We start from the raw sequence: 23724 nt of genomic DNA, 5'->3' as shown, positions 1-23724 counted from the left end.
AATATGTGAATGGTGCCAAAACTGAGAAGTCCTGCTCTGTAGGGATAGGGATCCCTGGATCCTACCATCCAGGTGTCTGGGGACATAGCTCACTGAACTCTGCATCCCTGACCCAGAGTTAGTTTAAAATCTCAGATGTAGAATTTCTCCTGCTCCACAGTGTGTATGTTGTTGCATAGAGCTAAGTATAGGATCATGCTCACTGCCACATCTTTTCAAAGAGCTGGAGGTGGTTAATTCAGAAGACTGGGGAGGGACTAGGAGGGTGAAGTGGAGTTGATTTTGTTGTTGTTTTAAGCCTTCCATGCCTATAAATTTTTAAGTTATTTGTATGCCACACACGGGCTGTTATATGTGCTCTAAAACCTGTTCCCTCTACTTCCTGGACACATGGACTACATTTCCCAGCATCCTTTGCTATTGGATGGCCATGTGACTGAGTCCTAGCCAGTGGAGTGTGACAGGAAGTAATAGAAGCATTTCTAGGCCTGAATCAGAAACATTTATCACATGATCATTAATCCTCTCTCTTTCCCTAGCTCCTGGCCATAGACAGTAGGTCCTTGGGTTATGTCGGAGATCTGTTCCTATGGCGCAACATACACGATTTTTGCAATTTTCGCCATAAGTCGGACCCACCTACATAAGCACCTATGTCACTCACATGGAGCACATACACAGCAGTAATGAAGTGAAACAGTAAAAAAAAAAAAAAAAAAAAAAAAAAAAATTTAAAGAAAGATAACAATTCCTGACCTTTACTTGTGGTAAATAAATAATAAAAAAAACATAAAACACATATGTACATACGTCAAAATGACGGAACTTTTTTTTTTTTTAATAAATAAATGGGAGATAGCAACGTAGCCACAAAATGACATACGATGAGTCCGAAGTAACCTGAGGACTTTCTGTACCAAGGTTCCAGTAAAAGAACCCAAGGTTGAAAAGGATGATGGCTCAGGTGAAGGAGCCTTGGTACCTGAAGGACCTTACCAGTACTGAGGACAACTTTCTAACAGCAACATTTGCATTGTACTTTATGTGAATAAGAGATAAAATAAGCCACTGAAAGTTGGGGATTATTATAGCATCTACCATTACTTAGCCTAAATTAATACAACATGCATGTATTAATTTAACAACTATAATTTAAATATTAATGATTCAAAATTTGTAAATGTTTGTGAAAAGCATGTTGCTGTTAAGTTGCTGTTTTAGATTTTCTATAACACCACTGAAATTTCTCCTTTTAATGTTAACTGACTCATATCACTATCTACCTTAAAGCACTGCAGTGACATCCTGTTGCACTTAGTGTAATACTTTTAAATTTTCGTCATGATTCACATGGTCTTTCACAATTGCAAAAGAACATAGTTCTTGAGGTAAATAACAGGGGAGTGCTGTTGAAAGGATGAGCTTTGCCTCCCACTATAGGTGTGAAAGGCTCAGATACTCCTTTCCACACTGCTAGCAACTAGAGTGCAGACCCGGACAACCTAACATTCTTATTCAAGATTTTAAATCTTGAGAAAGGAAAACAAAGACACAGGAATAGTTGAGGAATTATTCAGGATGGCAGCCTTGAGAATAGGGCTATGACAACACCAATGCCCAGGACAGAAGTGGCGGTGGCCTGCATTACCCAGACTGTCCTTGCAGCAGGACCTTGTCTGTGCTGCCCTACCGCCTGGCATTCTTTAGATCTTGTTCATTTCTGCACTTAAAACTTGACTATTAAGTTTCCCATTGATTCTGTGAGCAATTATAAAATTACTTTTTTCTTAAGTTAACCAAGTTTAGAATTTATTGCTTGCAAGCAAAACCCTGATTGTCTATCACTTCTGAGTGATAAAATATCTTTCCTCACCCCCAGGAATGTAAGCTCCATGAGGGCAGAAACTATATCTGTTTTGTCCCACATTATATCTCCACCCTGCTACACAGTGTCTAGTATATTACAGAAGCTGATTAAATATTTTTGAATGAATGAATGAAGATAGCAAAAGATCATGCAACTATTACAAATCAGTGTCTGTCACCAATGTGTGTATCATTTTTTTTACTTCAAAATCAAGATTTTAAAAAGTAGGAGCTTGGAAGTACCAGGTAGATAGTGTTGAAGTGGACAGAAACTGACCTTTGTGTGATAAAAGAAAGTACTGGGGGTGAGGCAGTGCTGTTTAAAAGTTGTACGGAAAATGGAAAGCAGACTTTAACTCTTTTGCCTCCTGCTGGACAGTGCACATAGTGAAATAGCTACAACTTTCACTTAACTGCTGGCAAGCATTTTCCCAGGTTCTCCAGCATGTGACTGGTTCTCAAAATGTGCAAGTATGGTGTTGGAGAGTCAGAAAACAAAGGCTCCCATCCTGAAAATTGATTCCACCTTTCTAACTCTCAGTGTCCTGGCTCCAACTTCTTCAACTATCTGGCACATTGGTTTTGAGAATCCAACAAAATAATGTATTTTATAAAGCTTTATAAATGAACAGAGCATTATGTAAACGTATTGAAAGGTTATTATGTGCACAACACAAATTTCAAAGTGTTAAGGGTGGAGTTAGACCTCAGTTTTGAGTTTGGCTAAGCAAGAATTCAGAGCCAATGACTCTAACACAAGTTTATTCAGAAAGTCACAGAAGTAGAAGTGAGCAAGCTAGGCTGTATGGACTCAGGAAACAAGTTACAGAGACAAAAGAAGGGCCCTGGGAGCTAGGAAGGAAAAAAGCAATGGTATGCTGCACCTGAGAAAGAAGGCTCAGGAGAGAGAGAAAACACACTGGGTCCTTTGTCTTAAGGGTTTTTATCTGTTTTCCAAAGGTGGGGATTTTAGGAAAGGCTTCAGGGGGAGGATCTCAATAGAATATTCAGCAGCTTTCCAGGTGTGTCCTTTCAGTGTTGTGGTTGGCACTGGGGAAGGGGGTCATTATTCATTACAAATGGTTCTGATGTCAGCCATGGCATCACTTAGTCTGGGTTTGCTGCTTTTCTGGGCCTGGAGCTGAAACACAATGGAGGCCTAGATGTTATCTCTAGTTTGACCAAATCTCTGTCTCTGTGGTCAACAGATGGGAGGCTTTGTTCCTAAGATCATGTGATGCAGGTCAGAACCTCCTTGTCCTGAGGGCTTAATGCTTCAGGGAGTGGTCATGCAAGGGCTTGTGTGGGAGTCATATGAGGCTATTCTCTGTCTCCCTTGTTCCTCCTCTAATGGGATCTAAACCTCATGACTAGTGATATGAAAGGCCAGGGGGTCACCCGGCAGGTGTGGTTCAGTGGTTGTGGGCTGACCTATGAACCAGGAGGTCGTGGCTTGATTCCTGGTCAGGGCACATGTCTGGGTTGTGGGCTCGATCCCGTGTGAGGCATGCAGGAGGCAGCTGATCAATAATTCTCTCTCATCAATGATGTTTCTATCTCTCTCTCTCTTTCCTTTCATCTCTGAAATAAATAAAAAATTTTTTTTAAAAAAAGAAAGGCCAGGGGGTTCACATGACTCATGACATTCTAGGGGAGGAAACTTCACCCTAGGAGTGAGGTCCTAGTCTATAATAGTTGTCTTCTCTAGTTTTGCCTGTTGCTAGGCACCTGGAATTTTCTGCTCTGGTGACATTCCGTACCTGGCCTATTGTTCTGCTCATGCCTGTCTAACTGCCTCCTCTATTATAAGGAACACCTCCATCTCTCAGGAAAACAGAAAGTATTTCTACAAGGTAGGCTGCAAATCTAGTTTACATTGCACTGGTACTTTCTCTTCCACAGGTAGGAATCAGCCATCCTTGTTAGAACTGCTCCCCAAGAGTGGAAATACATAATTTCATAGAGGTTTCACTAAGGGAAATGAGAGTTTGTGCAGAATCCATGAGAAAAGAAATCCAAATGAGATTTAGATAGTGGAAATTTTTATGGACATCTCAAAGAAGCTTTGCGTATCCTTGGTATGATCTGATATAGTGCAAACTTCAGTTTTCTGGAGAACTTCATACCCTCTCATATTCATTCAGGAGCATGTCCCTGAATTTTCTCATAAGGCATAATAATCACTGCAGACAGAAGCTACTTCTGATTTAAACTTTTCATGGAAGACAACAGGGACTCTAACCTAGCAAAACCTTGTGACTCCAGCTGCAGGAGGTGGAGGAAGCACCAGGATTGCTGGTGCTCAGGGACAGAGCAAGAAGCCAGCTTCTACGTGGCAATTTTAATCTCCAGGAAAAGTGACACTGCTGTTGCATATACAAGCACATGAACGCTCCACCTGATGGCTCATGACTGAAGCTCACTTATAGGGTTTGATCAATTCTATCACTGAATCTGAACTTATATTTCTACTCCCTTCAAAATGTTAAAGCCCCAAGGGTAGAAAATATTTTGTACAGGGTGCTATTTTTTAAATGGACAGGAGGATGACTGTGGGAAGTCTGGATTCTCATTCTGGCTCCGCCACCATAACCAACCCGGAAGTCATTTGACTCATCTGCAAACCCAGTGTTGGCATAGAATGGGTGCATGTCAAAGACGTTCTTGCAGTTGATTCCTTCCCTTAAGTCAACCTTTAATTCTTCATAAACATTCATGAGATAAAAAGTGTGTAAGAATGGAAGAACTGCTCTGCTTGGAGCACAGATGAGGGGTTGGAGCCAGGAAAAGGTTCTCTGTAGAAGGCAGTGGACAAGCTCAGCTCAGCATTGAACTCCACAAAGCTCTAAAATTGAGAACTTGTTTTGTTTGCCTGAAGGTAAATGGGTATCAAGTAAAGAGAAGAGCGAAAAAGGACCAACAGTAACTTTGAATCATTCATAACTGGACCTAATATGAGTTCTGGCTGCAACTTAAGCAAATAATGAAATCCTGGATGTTGAAGATGGACAAATGGTGGTCCATTAGCAGGGATAGAGCAGGTAAGCACCCAGTTAACCACCTGCGGCTGGCTGGGCAATCTGATAAGAAATATCTATGAAGCTTGCAGATATGTTTAAGTCTCAGTGTGTCTCATGCAATGCCTACTGCAGTTAGCTTTCTGAAGTTGCAGGTGGTGCCCACTGGTTGCAGATCTGCTGGTTCAAAGTTAATTCCTCACACTCTGCTCTGCAGACAGAATGGGGAGAGGGCAAGCCAGGGAGAACCAAGCTGAATGCACATAGCCAGAATCTGCTTCTTGCCACAGTCCCCACGTAAGTCACCTGTAAGGCAACAACTCTCTCCAAGAGATGGTCCTACTTATTAAACCATCAATAAAGAAAAAAAGAGAGAAAAGCAAACAACAAGCAAGCAAATAAAACAACAGAAAACCTCCCTTTTGGAAATGTGAGGTAAGTTTGGGACGCACATCTAAAACTGCATCCCTGGACTAAGTGCAAATCTAGCCAAACATGATGTTTCCATTCCAACGTTTCAACCTGCTGGAGAGAGAAGTTTTACCTTCAGAAACTCAGATGCACTGATTAAAAGTGACTGCCACAAACACACACTCCAATATCATCAAGAGCGAGTCAGGACCCACATAGGAGCTCACAGGAAACTCGCGGAGGAGAGTCAGAGTCGCCACTGAAACAAAAGCCCTGGCTCTGAATGCCAGCTCAGCAGGCGGCTCTCGCCTGTTCAATGGGACTCGGTCTTTGATGTGTGTTTTTTAACCGCCACTTTCATGTGGTGCTGGAAGAAGCTAAGAGCAAGGTGGTAGCATTATGTGAAGACCAATGCTTTCAAATGCCCTTTGCCCCTCCGCAGCACCAGGCAGACAAAGAAGAACCACATAGCCAGAGAAGCCTACCTGGTTTTGAAAGAATATCTGTGCTAGCAGAATCGAAAAGGGTGAGAAGGAGCAAGCTCCTCAATGACAGGGACAATTTTGGTGGGGCCACTTCGAGAGACATATTTGGCTTATAATAAGAGTTCCCTTACAGCTTCACTTGGATTATAATCCAAATTAAAATTACTTGTGTCCAATTAGTTGAAAATAAAAATATCCTCGCATGTGGCAGGTCTTTCGCACGTTTATTTTCAATAGCGGAGGAAGGGAGCAGCAGTAGACGTAACAGGACCCTGAGCCTTGGGGAAACTAAACAGGTGTGTCTTGATTTACATCATACATACCTTTCTGGGAAAGCTGAGTGGAGGTGCAACAATATTTTTGTATATAAGGCGAATGCTATTCTAAAAGCATGGCCCTGAACATTCTGGTTTTGCCAGGTAAACAGAGCTCTCTTCTCATTCTTCTGGGTTTGCCTAATGAGGTTGCTTTCACTTGAAGGATGTGAGCCCGCCGTTTGGGGCTCTCAGAGCAGCAAGTTCCCACAGGGGATCTTTAAAAGTTATTTTCGGTCAACTTATCCAAAAAGGCCACATGAGGAAGAAGCCAGAAATGCACCTAATATCGTTAGGTAGGGCCAGGCAAGTATAAACTCTTGGCTGCTTCATGGGACCACAGACGGTAGGGTATTTTGTAAAACTGGGACGGGGGCCGACTGTCCTCAGGAGCAGTGAGAGAGGGAGCAGGCTGTGTCCATGTGGAGGATGGGATGCTCTCTGGGACCCTGTTTCTACACTAAAGCCCAGGGTTCAGAAAGTGATGGTCGAATGGGGTCACCTCGCCTGGCATAAGGGAAGCAGAGACAGAGCAAAGAGCCTCTCGCACCCTCAGGGGGCGCCAAAGCTGGAAACCATCTGTTCAGAGACTGACTGGGAGGAAGGTCAACTAAATCAGAAGAAGGTAAGATGTGGAAGAAGAAAAGGAAGATCAGGAGAGCAGGGAGAGAAAGAAGCAGGACTCTACAATATATCCTGGTGGAGCCTACAGGGACACATGACTGAATTGGTGAGTCTTTAAAGGATTGGTTGATTATGAAATCATGAACAGATTCCAAGGTGCTATTACTAAGTGTCTGCCCACATACCTTGCACTATACCCCATCCCTTGAAGCTTAATGAATATATTTTCAGAACAAATACAATGAAATACTACATTTTACAGAAAACAACAAACTGAGTCACCAAGAGGTAGCTAACTGAAAGTTGAGAAACATATTTTAATATTTCTACGTTTTTAAATACTTTCCAGTAAGCTCTTCTGATATTGGGGTTTTAAGAGGCTTTACTGATGGTTGGAGCACAATTTCATTCCTCTGATGGTAAGAGCCTTATGCTCTATAGGCTTTGATAATGGCATCAGTCTCACTATATTATAGCGGTTTTTCTAGTTCTCACTCATGCAGCACTAAAAGTTGGTTTTTTCCCACCTTCCAGGCCCCCACCTGGCCCTACAGGTGGAATGACTAGACGGTTCCCATTCTGTCGTGCCCTCAAACCCAGACACCAGCTGCTTTTACACCTGGAGTGCATTCTCTCTCCCTTCCAGCCTCTGAGCAACTCTGACTTCACTTCTAAAACAGAACCTTCACCTCTCCTAGGACGTGCTTCCTGGCTCCCTACTCAGCACCCAGAATTTACGCTCACCTAGCACCCATCAAGAGAAATTGCAACTGCCCTTTTAATTCTTCATCCCTGACCAGCCTCTGAGCATCAGGACGGAAGGGAGTGGACCTTTATCTACGTAGTCCAGGCATCTGTCACAGTGCCAGGCCCTTGTCATTGCTTAAAACACGTTGCCACAGAGGAGCCAGCAGGTGTGCCTCCCCTCATCCTTTTGTTTCCAGTTGGAGGCACTGTCTGACCCAAGCAGACACGCTTTATGGTCCAAAAGCATATGTCCAGCAATATGACAGCTGTTTCCATCTTTGTGGCACACGTTTTATAGGCTGTACTCCGAAGAAGGCAGCACTAAGCATTATAGAAAACAAGTCACTGCCCACATAAAGTAAATGTCTGCACAAGCTTTATTTTCAGTAAAGTTACACAGAACTGGAGAGAGGTTGTCTGTGGTTGAGTAAGGACAAGTGAGGAGAACTTCATTTTTTATTGAGTACATGCATGCGAAATACTTGGTCAGTGTGCTGGTTTGGGTTCTCTGAGAAGCAGGTGCCAAAATGGGGATAAATGTGAAACAGATGTGTTAGGGGAAATGCCTACACAGAGGATGAAGGTCAGGGAGTCTTCAGACCATGATGCAGGTCTGACCTTGTGAAGAATAGGGATAAAGGACAATGGTGGTAGAAAGACTTTCCACTACAGCAGAAAGCTGCAGGCAGGGAAATGGGGAGTCTGTCTGTCTCTCTCTCTCCTCCCCTCTTCCCCATCTTACTCTCTATCTCTTACCTTTAACCTGCATGTAGAACCACAGGGTGTTTATGACCTCAGGAATTGGGTGGTGTCATGTCATGAAGTATAGAGCACCTTGCTTTAAAGGTCACCACAAAGGGAATAAACACCCCATTCTATCATAAGCCTCAATCTTGAGTCTTAACAAGAACTTAAAGTGGGTTGACTGAGAGATAAGAACCACTACCGTTTGAGTGATAATAGATGCCATGTTCTGTCCTATTATGGTTTTCACAATAATTCCATCAGGTAGCTAGTGAATTGTCTCCATCTAAATATGAGGAAATTGAAGCCTGAATCACTTAAGTTACTGTTCACCAACATGAAACTAGTAAGTGGTGGAAGACAATTCAGATGTGTGCTACTTCTCGGCCAGGCCCTTTAAGAAGAGGGTGCGTGTTCCCCATGTGCCCTTCTCCTATAGACTAGAATCCTTGATGCCCTGTGACTGTGGAAAGCACATGGTACCCAAGGCAGAGCTTCTGTCAGCTGAGGTCTTCCAATGCCTCTGTGGAACAGCACCTCCTAGTGACTGGAGACCAACTTGGACTCTTGACCTTGCTGTGTTTAATTCATGATAGTTGGGGAATCTCTGTGTTACAGCAGTTATACGTCTCTGCCTAAGAAGACACGGAAATATCTCCCCGGAGAGATATGAGTAATTGGCTTAACGTCACAGAGACAGTGATAGCAGAGGCAGAGATTACATGGAGATCGGGCCTTCAGTGAGAGAAGAGAAGGGAGACTCAGAAGCCTGGCTGAGGCTGCTCAGACTGATTGTGGTCTCGGGGGTGCCAGTCTAGAAGGTGGGACCCAGAGGCTATAGTGTCAATAGACTGAGATCAAGTGAAGACGGGTCCATCCACACTGAGGCAGGGTCCAGGTACTACTGCAACCTGCGAGGCCTGGGAAGCTGGCATAAAATGGGGAGCCATCCTGAACCATTCTTTGGGCATGACAGATTCTCAGGTCCCATCTCAGTGGGAGATTCTTTCCACAGAGAGAAGGGGAAGAAAAAGGAATCAAAGGAAAAACCCGTGCAGACTGGGACCTTGTGGTTGGCATGGGGGTAGGGGGAAGGCCATGGTTCAACGGGTAGATGGACATCCAGGGACTCACCACTGCACTGTAGGGCCTCCAAACTCATTTCATACCACACAGCGAAGCTACCAGAAAAAAGCAGATATTCTCTTTCTGTTCAATGACCCTCCTCTAGCTAAAGGGCACTAAACTGCTGAAAGCCCCTGCATTAGCTGAAGGCAGTTAATGCCTGGTGGACAGCAGATCTTAAAATTACTGGGCACCTCTGAACATAAGTCTCCCTCAGGCTTCTTTGTTTTTCATCCCCATTCTCCATCCACGACCTTAAGAAAACTCTCCTAGAAATATGCAGAATGATCAGTGAGCACTTAGAAACGACTAGGCCTTTCTTGTGCTAAGGGCACAGGGGTTTAAACCTGTCCCCATCATTCCTATGTAGCACGTCCATGTGGCCCGAGGAGAGAGTAAGTACAATAGAATATTTTTTCAGGGACACGGGGTGCTAACTACCCAAAAGTGCACTGCCTACTCAGGGTACATTGTGCATTCTAAAAACATACAAGTGCTCTTCTGCCTTCATGAAGAAGATAAAAGCAAGAAAGTGGATTAAATGGACAAACAACAGCCTACTTCAGATTTGGATATTACATTGTCTTCAGCGAAGTGTTTCTAATGTTCTTGAAGCTTGCAAATAATGACAAGGGTATTCCCCCCCATTGAAATCCAAGTAAATACGCTGTAATTGGTTTAGAGTGCCTTTAATACTAGTGTTCTCAGGCTTTAAAACTCTTTTTTTTCCCCAAGTTTCAATAACATGTTCTTGAAAGATATACTCTCTAAGTAATTCTTTGTCCTCACGAAGACACTCAAATCACTTTTCTAAACTGATGGTCTGGCATCCTTCCAGAGCTGATTTAGAAGTTATGGCTCACACCCCATGTCTGAATCTTCTAACCTTGGCACAGCCCTGAATCCCATGAATAGGGCTGGCAGTTGGGGAGGATGGCTATAAAAAGAGAGAAAGCTGCATGGATCTAGTTCTGTTTAGCAAATTTTGCTTTCATGAAAATCCTAGAGAGTGAAGAAGACATTGCCAAGATACCTACAAGATCTTAGTAACCTGTTGGACCACTCCATATGCCATAGCACCCTCACTCAAAATAATGTAAGTGTGTATAGTGTTTTATAGTTTGCAAACACTTTCATATTTATTATCCCATTAGACGAATGTAATAACCATGGGGAATGTGCAGAGCAAATATTACTCTCCTCATTTGAGAGATAAAGATACTGAGGCACAAGGGAGTCCTGTCCAAGGTTACCCACCCAATTAATGCCTGAGCTGAGACAGAAACTCAGGCTCCTGGCAGCCGGGATGGTTCCCTTTCCACTGCACCATGCTGGCTCGTCAGAAGCCTTTGGCTCCAGTCCATCAGTTTCCAATCTGTTTCTGACGATGGCTAGACTGCTCACAGCGCTGGTCATACCCGGCCAAAGAGACGAGATCCCGGTCACTGTGAGGAATACCACCTCCAGGTGGAACTCACGTAGGCCTCGGCAGAGATAACAGTAGAGGAAAAAGCCCCCTTACCCGCAGCACCTTAACACTCCAGCCCAAGCACTCATTTCCATTAACGTGCAATTGCTCTCAAAGCTCTTTGGAGTTAGGGGTTTGCTTTGCCTACTGTGAGAAAGGCATCCACCAAGGTAAATTGGGCCCTCAGGCATGCACCCAGCTTCCTCAGAAGCCAATACTGTTTAGATGGAGTCCTCCCATGCACATCTCCCAAGATGGTGTTAGACAGCCTATGAGTATACTTTGTTTCCTTTAAAACAAGTAACCTAGAAAATGAAATAACACATATTAGATTACACTCTGTCCCATTTGGCTAATTCAGGAGTTAATGAAAGGTCTCTTTCGGTCATTGGTATTGGCAGAGGCGCATTTAGTGAAACGCTCATGGGAACCTCACACAGGTACGGTAGTAGCTCTTGCCCATAAACCAAGAATGACACTTACAGGCAGCTTTTTCCTCTCTGTGAGGGTGCCATTCAGGTTTCTCTTGACAAAAGCGCCGTTTACCAAACTCACCCCAAAAGAATGAGAGAGTTGGGGAGAGAAAAGTAGAAAGAAAGAGAACACAAGAAAAGTGAGGGGAAGAGAGGGAGATGTTTGAAATGTGTATGACGCGGGGTGGAAAGAAAAGAACTGGCCAGATCACTAACAAATACCACTGTGCACAGGTTCAGAGTCACTAACAATTAATTCCACCTCTCTGAATTGCATGCAGTGCCTAATACGTGGATTGTCTCTATTAGAAATTTAATACAGAACACTGATTTTTAATTGTTTCTTGAAGTGACTGCTAACTTTAAAAATAGTATAAGCAGTAAAAAATAAAGCTTGACTATTTCATGACTATAACTCCAGCCCCTATATTATATTCAACCAAATATATCCAGAATCAAATAATTTCCTGAAAACAGATTCTGTGGTAATTATTTCTGTGATCTTATATTCTGTCACAGAATTGATGGAGCTGTTCCACCTGCCTGCCACTTTTCCAGGAGGGAGTCACCCTCTGGTAAAGAATAAAAATGCAATGACCTCCTCCCCTCCTTCTCAAATGCACACTGAGCCTGCCCACCACAATGAGAAGACTATTCATGTTATGAACTGTTGAATCTCTTCATTTCATATTTGTGTATCTGTATTTTAAGTGGAAGAGGTTTGTAGATTTTTTTTGTTTTATAGTTCTCTCTCTTTGTATCAGAGTGATGCTAGCATCACAAAATTAGGTTGTTTTCAATATTTTTCTATATTTAGGATCAATTTATTTATTTATTTTTATTTTTTTTAAATATATTTTATTGATTTTTTTACAGAGAGGAGGAAGGGAGAGGGACAGAGAGTTAGAAACATTGATGAGAGAGAAACATCAATCAGCTGCCTCCTGCACGCCCCCTACTGGGTATGTGCCCGCAACCAAGGTACATGCCCCTGACCGGAATCGAACCTGGGACCCTTGAGTCCGCAGGCTGACGCTCTATCCACTGAGCCAAACCGGTTAGGGCTATTTAGGATCAATTTAAAATTAATTGGCCCTTGAAAGCCCCAGGGTTTGTTTTAGAACCAATACTTTGAATACTTTAACCACTTCTAAAACCTTACTCATTAGTTATTTAGTTAGTTTCAACTTTTGTAATCACTTTATTACTTTCTAATTATTCTCAAACTATTTTGGTAATTTCTATTTTTCCAATATGCGCGTATGTATATATTTATATACATATATATAAATTTCTTATATTATGTAAATATATAATTTTTATATTTTCATTTCACTGAGGTTTTCAAACTTATTGAAACACAACTTTATACAACTCTCATAATTTTAATTGTTCCTGAACTTATTTGAAATTCATGCTCCCATATCTAATTTTGTTTGTAACTTCCTGCTTTATTAAAACTGACAAGGGTTTATCAATTAAATCATTTTAAGGTAAACTAATAAATAATTTATTATTATATATCTAATCATATACATATAATTTATGTGATAAATAAAAACATTATATCACTATATAAATAATAGTTTTTCCTACACCCCAAAATTGATTAATCACTTATTTTAAGGTGTCTGATTCTTTTATCTTCTTAATGAAGATAAAATTGTTCCTATCTTTATTACTGAATTCTTCATGGTTTTATGCTTGTTTAAAAGTTTAATTTCCACAATTTTACTTTTAATTAATTTGTAGTTGTCCTTTATTTCCCCCGGGGGGTTGGGAGGGATACTTAAGGCTATCACCTCACCTTTGAGTATAGCTTTGGCTGACTTTCATTAGTTGTGAAACATAACATTCTCATATGTATTGCTTAATGAATCATACACAATTTTATTATGTCCTTTGGGCCATGAATTAGGGTAAATTATCTGAAAATACAAAAATAACATTTTAAACACTGTTAATAACATTGATTCCAACTAAGAGGAGGACCATTTTTACCATTATCTGTTACTTGTTAGTGTCTCATGTTTTAGTCAGGTAGTTTTTAGTCCTTTCTGTATGCACATTGACATATTATTCAACTTTGCATTCCTGGGAGTTAGGGACTAAGTTCTAGAGTATAGAAACTAAGCCTTCAAAGAGAATTTTCAATGTCTAATGGATTTATTAAAACAGCTTATGAAAAAAAATATGGAACAACAATTTTCCCATTCATATTCTTGCAATAAGGAAGAGCAACATTTGTTTAAATAAAGGAATATAGAGAAGAACAGCAGGGGGAAAAAAGTAAAAGTAAAATAAAGGTTTGTTTTCCTGTGGGTAATTATGCCCAACACAGCTTCAAAAATGGGTTCTTAAAAACTATGTGAGCCCTACCTGCATGGCTCAATGGTTGAGCATCAATCTATGAACCAGGAGGTCATGGTTTAATTCACGGTCAGGGCACAGGCCTGAGTTGCAGGCTCAATCCCCAGTGTGGGTGTGCAGGAGGCAGCTGGTCATGATTCTCTGTCATCATTGATATCTCCCTCTCCCTTTCTCTCTGAAATCAATAAAAAAATATTTTAAAAAAATAAAAACTATGTGAGTTTCTATATGGTTTTTCTATTGTTATTTTTTGCCTTCCTCCTCCCTTTCTTTCATTTCCTTTCTTTCTTCCTTTTTCTTCCTCCCTCCCTTCATCACTCCCTTCAATCCTGTTCACAAACCATTCTTCAGTGAAGAGGGGGAACATCTTTGACTGGATTTGGGGTCTGATTTATATAAAAGAATCAGCTGTGTCCACTCACCTCCTACTCACAATCTGCCACTATTCTAGTCCTCCAAAATAGAGTCTCCATCATTCCTTACATGGAATGGAGTCTCTTATAATCTCTCATTTTCTCAGCACAAATGCCATCTTAACAGCACAGTCACTATCAAACCAGGAAGCAGGTGATTCCCCTCCCACCTCAATATCAAAAGTTAGTACAAAACTTTCTTTCAAACTTAATGGAACATAACTTTGCACAACTCTTTTATAATTTTTACTGCCCCGGATTCTATTCTAAAATTCATGCTCCCATTTCTATGGGAATGGTGGTGTTCTTTAAAAATATTCCTTCCCTTAGAACAGCGGTTCTCAACCTGTGGGTTGCGACCCCTTTGGAGGTCGAATGACCCTTTCACAGGGGTCGCCTAAGACCATCGGAAAACACATATATAATTACATATTGTTTCTGTGATTAATCACTATGCTTTAATTATATTCAATTTGTAACAATGAAAATACATCCTGCATATCAGATATTTACATTACGATTCATAACAGTAGCAAAATTACAGTTATGAAGTAGCAACGAAAATAATTTTATGATTGGGGGTCACCACAACATGAGGAACTGTATTAAAGGGTCGCGGCATTAGGAAGGTTGGGAACCACTGCCTTAGAAGATTTTTAAAGCTTGGAAGGAATATTAAACAGTAAATGAAAGGAAATGGCTTAACTGCAACATGCCAGAGTCAAACGCCTGTAAGTAACTGCTGAAGACTAGAACTCCAGTGAAAGCCAAGCAGAGGGTCTGGTGGACAGCAGGGAGCTGGTCATACAGCCACTTCGACCACAGGACTCTAGTACTGGCTGGCACCTTGCAGGGCAGCTTTGTGGGAGAGTAACGAACCCCATTTTACAAGCAGAGACTCTGAGCATGACAGAGATAAAAACGGATTTCCCAAATATCACAGCTGTCTGTGATTTGTGTCCAGATCTGCAGATCACAAACTGCCCTATCATATCACAACTTCACCGGCAGCCTTTTAAGAAACTGCTCCAATCCCTCTTGAAGATGCACTTCTCTATCTCTAGACCTTGGTTTAACTGCTGCAGAGTCTGGGATGTTTTCCCTGTGTCTAAATTCCATGCATGCTTCCAGGAGGAGACCCCATTTTATCTCTGGCATGTCTTTCCATAGGACGTCACACTCTTCCTCCCTGCGACACGGCCTTGGAAATGAACCTCACCTTTGACTTATGATTGAAAGGGGTTTGAGGACAGGCACTGTAGGGGTGCATGAATGGAGTGGCATGCCAATTAGTCCTGGAAGATTTTAGTTACTGAAGAGCAACATGTGAGGAGAAAAGGACATTGAAAATAAGAGAAACCAGTAAGCCGCCACTGTCTACAATCTGTCAACTGAGACAGCCCATCAAGGTCAGAATGCCAAGGAAATGGTTCAGGGGCAAATATTCCAAGACACTCTCCTCCCTTAAGAATTCACCTCCAATAAATCACTGTCTATATGAAATTCCAACAGGTTCAGTTATATCTTCATCCCTCAATGTATTGCCTGTTGTCAACAAAAACTTCCCTACATGAGTATTTCCAAATATCTAGTGGCTTCCTATTAATTAGTTAGATTTTGAGAATTTAACTTGAAAATTTCACTAGAATCTAAAACTTTCTTTCAGGTTATTTTTTTTCATTATACGCTGTCTTCCAATTTTATGTATATGTTTTAATCTTTTCATACCAACATGATGTTTTAGGGAATGTGTCATTTTTCCAATTTTCTCCCATGGGAAAATGAGTCTCTCTTGTACTTTAACACTATCCACAACACACATTAGTTATATGGGATATGGTGTTTATTTCCTTTGTCTCTGAAATAAAGATGAAAATTTTCCCCAATTTTCTAAAAATTGTAATTGCCACATAGGTATAACCAAATATGTCTAAAATTTACACACAACATCCCCAAACCTGTCCTTACTATTATTTCATTGTTATATGCAACACACTTGTTTTGAGGAATGTATGACTTTTTTTTCTTTTTTTTCTTTTTAGTTTGTATTTTTCTTCTTCCATATCTGTGCCTGGTTAGTAGACAGGAAATCTAATTCCCCAGGAAGCATATTATCTAAAATTTACAATCTGTATATGCCACAATGGTTAATTTTTTTTTTTCTAAATTTCCCCTTGACCTCTTTGTCGATACCTATTTTTATAAGTCATTATTGTCTTCCAGCTGTCTAAATTTCCTCCTCATTTTTCTCCTAAAAATGGACTTAAAGCAGGAGGTCAATATCTCAGCCATCATTAATTTCACACCCTCCTCTTCTCATTTATTCACGGGTCTTTTTTCTCTTGTGGATCAGTTTTTTCCTTGATACATTTATAAAAGACCTCCTTACTTCATCTAACCTCCTTTACTATATCTCATTTCCCACTTTTGGGCTCCTTATCTTTTCTTCGCTAACTTAAGTTATTTTGTCTATTTTTATCCAGTTCCTGCCTTCTCCACTCCCAGGGCAATTGTCCTGTTATACACGAATCCTGAGCAGCCATTGGGGATGACAGACTGCATTTTCACTAGAATTCAAGAACCAGAGGGACCCTGCAATTTCTCTCACTGTACCAGTGCAACAGAGCTCACTTTTGTACTTTGATTATATTGTCTTGGCTACTTCACACCTATCTACACTTATGAATGTTAATACTTACTCCCATGGCATCATAGGTATTAGATTTCCTCCCAAAGTGTTTTTCAACTAGGAATAGTACCTTGTAGTGTTGTTATCAATGATCACATTCCTAAATAGGCAGTGGAGAGAATGGAAATGATTGACTCTATTAGGGTGAGGTCATTTGCATACTGTTAGGACTGTTAGATGATTTGCATACTGGCAGATCTTAGGACTGTGTTTCAGGGGCACCCCCACATTTCTCCCTTATAACAAGGTGTTGCTTATTCGGCTCACTATAAAATTGTCCTTTATCTTCCTCTCTCATTTCATTCTCTCCCACTCCAAAATAATACACACTAGCATAAGCATGACATTGCACGGCAGTCTCTATCTTCTGAGTTAATGTTCTCTTTGGCATAATTCATCATCCTCTCTGATTTTCCAGGGCTGATGACAATGGTGACTCCCCTAATATCTGAAGGAAGTCCTTCATAAATATTTTGCTGAGTGATTGATATCTCCTCTGGTTATGTTTCTCACACCTCTTCCCCTTGGCATATAACAGATGGGATTCCATCATCAGAAGCAGATGTTGTGGAAAAGATACCAGGAACTCAGAAGCCCTCTTTCTAGCCCCAGCTCTCTCATTAACAACCTCTGCCTTCTCTATGGGTCACCTAACCTCTCAGAGCTCCATTTCCATGTTTGAAAATTTAAGATGCAAATGTCTTTTTCAGAGGTGTATTGAGGTGATCAAAAAAGATATATATGAGAGTGTCCTAATGTGAAGAAGTTTGGTAGCTGGATTTTTGACACCATTTAGCTAAATTATGTTAACTTTTTAAAACCAAGTGAAATATAAATTTTCTGTTTCACCTATCCCCTTTATGAGTTTTTATAATAATAAACAAACACATGCACCTCTAGGAAGGTCGGTTACATTTTGAGCAATTCCTAATGTTGAACTGTCAGACACTGAAAAAAAGGATAATTTTAACTCCTCCCATCTTCATCCCCCATCCACGTCTCATTCTCCAGCTTTATTTGCATTAGGTAGAAGGCACCTAGCAGGGAGAAGCAGGGCTCTTGTTTGATGTTGATTTAGCCTCATTCATTGAAGAAAGGTGCCAGGGCTGCCAGTGTCTGGGAAGCATTTTGAAAGTAAGAAGCAGACAAATGTAAATCTTTAAATCCCTATGATAAGTAAACTCTCCTCAGTTCAACATCTACACTAATAAAAGAAAAACATGCAAATTGGTGTCACTCCACTACGCCCACCAGCCAATCAGGATGAGTATGTAAATTAACCCAACAAAGATGGCGGTTAATTTGCATATGGAGGCACAGAGCAAAGACTGAAGGCTCTGGCCCGAGCAAAGACTGAAGACGACTGAAGACTGAAGAGGCTTGGCTTCTCCACTGCGGCTGGAGCGAAGGCCTGGGTCCCAGGTGCCGGAGGAAAACTGGTGCCGGCAGCCAGGGGAAGGAAGGCCTATTGCACGAATCTCTTCGTGCAACGGTCCTCTAGTCTGAACATATAAAAGCCTAAGCGACTGTTCAACCATTCAACCATTTGACCGGTAGCTATGACGTACACTGACCACCAGGGGGCAGATGCTCAATGCACAAGCATTAAAACATGGTACAGTAAGAAGGGGAGAGGGGGAGGGTGGGAAGAGATTAACCAATGATCTTATATGCATACTAGAGACCTGGTGCACCAATTTGTGTATCAGTGGGATCCCTTGGCCTGCCCTGCGGGGATTGGGCCTAAATTGGCTCTCCAACATCCCCTAAGGCAGCGTTTCTCAACCTGTGGGTCGCGACCATCGGAAAACACATATAGCATATCAGATATTTACATTACAATTCATAACAGTAGCAAAATTACAGTTATGAAGTAGCAACGAAAATAATTTTATGGTTGGGGGTCACCACAACATGAGGAACTGTATTAAAGGGTTGCGGCATTAGGAAGGTTGAGAACCACTGCAGAGGTCCCAGATTGCGAAAGGATGCATGCCAGGCCAAGAGACTCCACCGGTTCATGAATTCATGCACCAGGCCTCTAGTATAAATATAAACAGTAAATCAAATCAGATACTTATACATTTTTTAATCCCATCATAAAACTTTTTGTTTTGACAGCTTGATAATGTAAAGTAAAAACACCAGCCAAAAAGAATCAGAGTCTATGCCTGCCTACTACCTGAAAGTCTTCCCTATATATAACTAGAAGAAAAAATAGTATGTTTATGTAAAGGGAAACACTGATTTACTAGAACTGATTGCTCCATAGTCTAATTACTTTTCAACTGGCTGTTCCAAATTAAGATGTCATTGATGGCTTTTGGTGATATATTTCATTTTAAGCAAATTTATTCTATAATAGAGTACATCATAATGGAAAGCAGAGTTCCTACTCTTCCCTCCTCTTTGTAGCCTGATATCTTGACAAGTAAATTAAATTTAGCAGTTAAAATGCTTCCATTAGTAATTTTATTAAGTTAATTAAAGAATCTCTCTTTCTGAATTTTAACTACCTTCCTTTCAGAACAATGTTGATCTCCTTTCTTTCTTTTTTTTTTTTAATTTCATGTATTTAGGGACTGTGATATATTCTTGGACCAATCAACAGCTCTGTTGGTATTACATTTCTGTGGGCAAGAGGCTACCAAGGGCGGGTGGAGGGGGGGAGAAAAAAGAGCTCAAGAATCTTTGAAAGGGATGGTCTGTTTCATATCCCAGAAGAATTAGGTTGTGATGCCCTTAAAAGAAGGAGGAAGACCAAGAGTGGGAGGAGAAAGGAAAATATACTTTGCAGCTATTGATATTCTTAGGAAAAGGCAGAACTGCTAACTGGTGTTTCCATACACAGAAGGTAAAGCACAAATAGTTCAAGTAGAGTTTACAGGTGGAAGGAGAACTCCAACTCTTTTTTTCTTACTCTGTAGGTGTACAAGTCATGCTGAGGAAGATGCTAAAGTTGGTGAAGCACAGGTTAAAGGAAATCTTGGGCTCTCTCCAGGGGGTAGGATTTTAAAAGAACCTAAATATTTCTAAGAGATGTAGGGCAAAAGGAGTCCTCTCATGGCCTACTGCCTGTTTCCTGTGGTTGGTGTTCCTAAGCTCAGGAAGTATAGGAATTATTTTTAGATCTCGAAGGGAGCATAGAGAACATTTTATTGTATCCTCTCATGTTAAATATGAGGGAACTGAGGGCCAGGAATGAATGATGTCACCATCATTGATAATAATAATAATAGCAACTATAACAGTAGTGACTAATATTTATTGAACACATCACTGGGAAGCTTCACATACATTGTCTCATTAAAAAGCCCATGAGGGAGATTCTCCTAACGCCTCAACATTATAGAAGCAGGAAATAATGCCTAATGAAGATTATGGAACTTGTACAAGCTCTGCATGACTCCATAGTCCTCTGTCCACAACTAGCACCCGTCATTACCTCAGATGAGTGCTCTGGGGTCCTGGAGCTAGTGAGTGGTTCTCCAGGGTTAAAGCTCAGGACATCCCTTCTCAGATCTGCTTTTTTTCAAACTAGACCTTATGAAGAGAACTGAATATCCGGTGCTTGAGTGGAGGCATGGGCATTGAGAAGACACTGTGATTTATTGTAAAAGAATCCCATGGCCTAGCTACCCAGTGGAGTATTTGCTTTATGTGTGAAACTTTATCAAAGACAGCACCCATGAGTTCAGACCCAAACTTACATTCTGCCCTTCACTCATTCATTGAAGCATTAAAGGAGATTCAAGAATATGGCCCACGGTAACCACTATTAACACCTCCCATCTCTTATTTTCTAATCCCAGCCCTTCTCGAATAGTTCACTCCAGGAGCTCACATGCTCCGCGTTCAAGCTCCATTGCCCTTCTCAAAATCACTCCCATCAACTACTCAAATCCGCCTGCTGCATCCTCACTCAAACACAGTCTCTAACATTCACAGTTCAGGTACCACACCCACCTCACTTCAGCCCTTTTCCTGGGAGACTGACTGCCTTTCATTACTATGTTCCAAGCTCACCATTTTCCTCATGGGAATAGGTCACCAGGGCTTTTTTTTTTGCCTTCTATCCTTTCCCTACTCATCAGATTCTATGTCACAAAAGCCCAAAACACAAATCTGGCAACTCACAGATGCTTCCTGTCAGGACAGAATGGATGAAGCCACTAAACTCTTTAATAGGCCAGAAAAGAAAAAAAGAACAAGGAACACTCCATTCATATATATATATATATATATATATATATATATATATATATAATTTCCCCCACCTTTTTCATACCAGGAAAAGCTAAAATGGCAGATGCCTACCCTAGATGGCCTTTGTATATTCTAGGGAGCCCACCCCACTTTCCTTTTCCCCACAGCATCAAGATAAACAGAGTATCTTTGCACCTGATTTGATCGCTTGTCATCCTGGATATAGGTTTTTGACATGGGGTTGCACAATTTCTGAAGAACAATAATTTGCCAAATGTCCCCCACAAGTGTTCACTGAGAAAGTTGTTTCCTTTACTAAGCACATCCCTGCCTGAGAATGATATCTTTATAAAGTATCCAGCATTTCTCAATGTTTCTATAATGAATAGCTAGACAGACAGATGCAGGGAAAGAAGAGCCTGGGTCCATCCAGTCTGTGCTGCTAATCAAAAAAGATCTTCCCTCCCCTGACCGTCCACTGAGAAAGATGCTACCTTCAGCCTAGAAGCATAGTTCCTATATACCTGCCCACACAGCAGCCATGTTTTCCCTAGTAATTTACCTCTTACTTCCTTGATTCCCTGCCATTCACACTGCATCTTCTCTTTGGTGAAGATCTTTTTCAATTATTTTGAGAATCTTGTTGTTTTTTTTATGTGGAGTTCAAGTCCAGTAGTGAAATCTGTTTCATATTTGTAACCAGTTTTCAGCTCTGGAAGAAGCCCAAATTGGTGAGTCCCTGTAAGTGAAAAAGAAAAAAAAACACACACACACAGAATTTAGTTATGCAGCCTGATCTTATAGAAGAGAAGATAATTCAAAGGGAAAGAATCTGCAAAAAAATAAACATGTCCTCTTTTCCAACCCCAGAAATTCTGCCCCACTTTTCAACCTGGAGAGTGATCTAGTAACTGTATAGCACCACAAAAGAGCCATAAGGATCATGAATTTATGTGGCAAAATCCCTATTATTTGTCACATGAAAGGAAAAAAAAAGTGTGGTTTTTAAATAAAATACCACAGAAGGATGGAACAAGTTTGATGCGGGAAAAGCAGCCACCGTTGTGAAAGATTTGATAAGCTTCTTCTTACTTGTCCTTCACCCCGAGGCTTCTGAAGAGGCCTGAATATCTGGCTTAAAGTGAGTGATGCTACTTGAAATGAAAAGCAAGGAGATTGCAAATCACTCTTCTGCACAGGCTTGGAACACGCTATGGCTTGGCTGATGGACAGATTCAGGTATTTAAGTGAGTGTGATTTCCAAGCAACAATTTCTAAACCCTACATTGTCGTTGACCTCCATCATGCAATTGGACATGTTTATGAAGGCGCGCAGTCGAATGAAATGCGTTGGAAGAATGCTGAAGTCATTTTCTAACACCACGGCAGTATTACTGCAAATTGAAGCCACGTTATCCCAATCAGCGATAGAGTCCAGCTTTGCATCCTTCTTCTGCTTAATGGTCTGAGTTCATTCTAGCCAAGGGTCTGCCTATTTCAGGAGTCCAGCTAGGAAAATGGTTGAAGTAAACCAAATGAAGCGGGTAACCCAGTGTGTGTGCTCAGGTACACTTTCACTTTTTCCATTTCTTCCTCTTTCTTTTATTTTAAAGGCAATGATATAAGGAAGGTGAAAACTAGCCCCAAACAATTTTTTTCTATTATTTGGCCAGAAAGCAAAGCAGCCTTTAAAATCAGACACAATTAACTGTACATTGAAATATATGGTCTACAATGGTATGTTCAATTAAATAGCTAGAGGTCATTTGTAAAGGTTGGAAAACTCTACTGGTCATTGAAGCTACAAAAGCCTGCTTAGATTTCCTGCTTCTTCACGAAGGCCCAGAGTGTTACTTCCTCAAAAGTTAAAAGCGGAACTTTTTGTGTCTAGTAGCACTCCTAAAAAGCTTTACTGCCAATTAGATCAAATATTTGCATTTAACCTTTTCTTGAAACTTGCCAGAAAGAAAAACAAAATACAACTAAAAAAGCAAAGACTATTTATCACAATCACTAGAGCAATGACTGTCTCTCTGATCCAGCCCCATGTCTCTCTCTTATCCATAAGAGCCATTTCTGGGGCCTCTGTTTCATCTACTCCTAAGTTGTAGTCTGTGATCTATTTCATACATAAAAGCAGTTTTATTTAGGCCGATTGAGACTATTTCCATTTGAGCCATTGGTGAGAAAACAGTGTTAATAGCAACCATTAGTTAGAGCACAGCTATGTACACTGATAGCCATTCCAATTGCTGGCAACCTAGTGGGGAAAATTTTCACATTCCTCTCAATTGGATAATGATTTATTCACACACCTTCTAAACTATGAGATACTCCAAGGCAGAGACCATCCCATTCATCTTTAAATCATTCCAGCATCTGCCATAATATTAGGTATACGGGTATTAAATGGTGAAATAACAAAAATGAACGGATGAATGAGTGAATGCACCAGAAAATTAATATTTAAATACAGACAATGATTATTTGTGTTACAGGCCCACTATACTGAGAACCATTTGGAAGAGTTTTGAGAGAGCCACAGAGAAAGCTTGGCTGACTATTCTTGGAGAAAACATCCACTGTTTGTTGGATGGAGACAGTTCACCAAGAAAGCAGATTTTGACCCTTCGAGAACTTGAACGTGATGATGAGTTTATGACAGTTCTAAAAGCCAACATACGGTCGGTGGCCAGATTGTGGTTCTGGACTGAGAGGCTTCCATTTGGAAGGCAGACAAGCATTTGAATTATGGGCCTAATGAAAGTGTCA

At 40.9% G+C, this 23724-nt stretch overlaps 1 long non-coding RNA gene across 4 annotated transcripts in view; it reads right to left on the bottom strand.

Annotated features, from left to right (window-relative positions):
* LOC139019428 (uncharacterized) overlaps positions 1–23724 on the bottom strand; it is a 546272-nt gene that overhangs the window by 154193 nt on the left and 368355 nt on the right. For all 4 annotated transcript variants that reach the window (XR_011473106.1, XR_011473108.1, XR_011473109.1 and 1 more), the window contains exon 3: positions 21515–21691. This is a non-coding gene — a long non-coding RNA (uncharacterized lncRNA). The remainder of the gene's footprint in view (positions 1–21514; positions 21692–23724) is intronic.

The sequence above is a fragment of the Myotis yumanensis genome, unplaced genomic scaffold, assembly GCF_028538775.1.
Source record: "Myotis yumanensis isolate MYYU_CA2020_CCGP unplaced genomic scaffold, mMyoYum1.0.hap1 SCAF_11, whole genome shotgun sequence".
Taxonomy (NCBI): domain Eukaryota; kingdom Metazoa; phylum Chordata; class Mammalia; order Chiroptera; family Vespertilionidae; genus Myotis; species Myotis yumanensis.
Note: the sequence above shows the minus strand (reverse complement) of the source record. Positions and strands in the feature narration are given on the sequence as shown.